The sequence below is a fragment of the Diaphorina citri genome, unplaced genomic scaffold, assembly GCF_000475195.1.
Source record: "Diaphorina citri unplaced genomic scaffold, Diaci psyllid genome assembly version 1.1 scaffold1514, whole genome shotgun sequence".
NCBI lineage: Eukaryota > Metazoa > Arthropoda > Insecta > Hemiptera > Psyllidae > Diaphorina > Diaphorina citri.
In genome coordinates this window covers 57,024-57,481 of record NW_007378940.1, presented here as the reverse complement: position 1 = coordinate 57,481, position 458 = coordinate 57,024, and positions in this window count along the sequence as shown.

The window sequence follows — 458 nt, the reverse complement described above, 5'->3', positions numbered from 1 at the left end:
AAGGTTTTCACGGTTTCCACAAGGCCCGAAAATATAGGGGTGTGGTTTTTTTTTTTTTTTTTTTTTTTTTTTTTTATGAACTCTGATGTTGATTGCGGATCTAATCGAATTATACTAATGAATAAATTTTTACAGTAACCTAGAAATTTGTGGTCCAATGGGAAAAATTCCTTTTTTGAAGAGGTTTGATAAAGGGAACCACAACTGCTATGGTCTTGTTCCGAAATCGAAGACAGTATGGGAGAAAGCCAGCCGTTTCGAGAACAAACGTTATACGTTCAGGATAAACGCCCCGGGCGGAAATCGAACCAGCGACCCAGCGCTTACAAGGCAGACGCGCTACCCTCCAAGCTAACTAGGCTGGTAAAGATACCTTTCGGGAAACTTTCAGAAGCGGAACCGATTCCTGTGTGGTGGGATGTGTGTGATGGGTGTGGTGTGTGTGTGGTGGGTGTGGT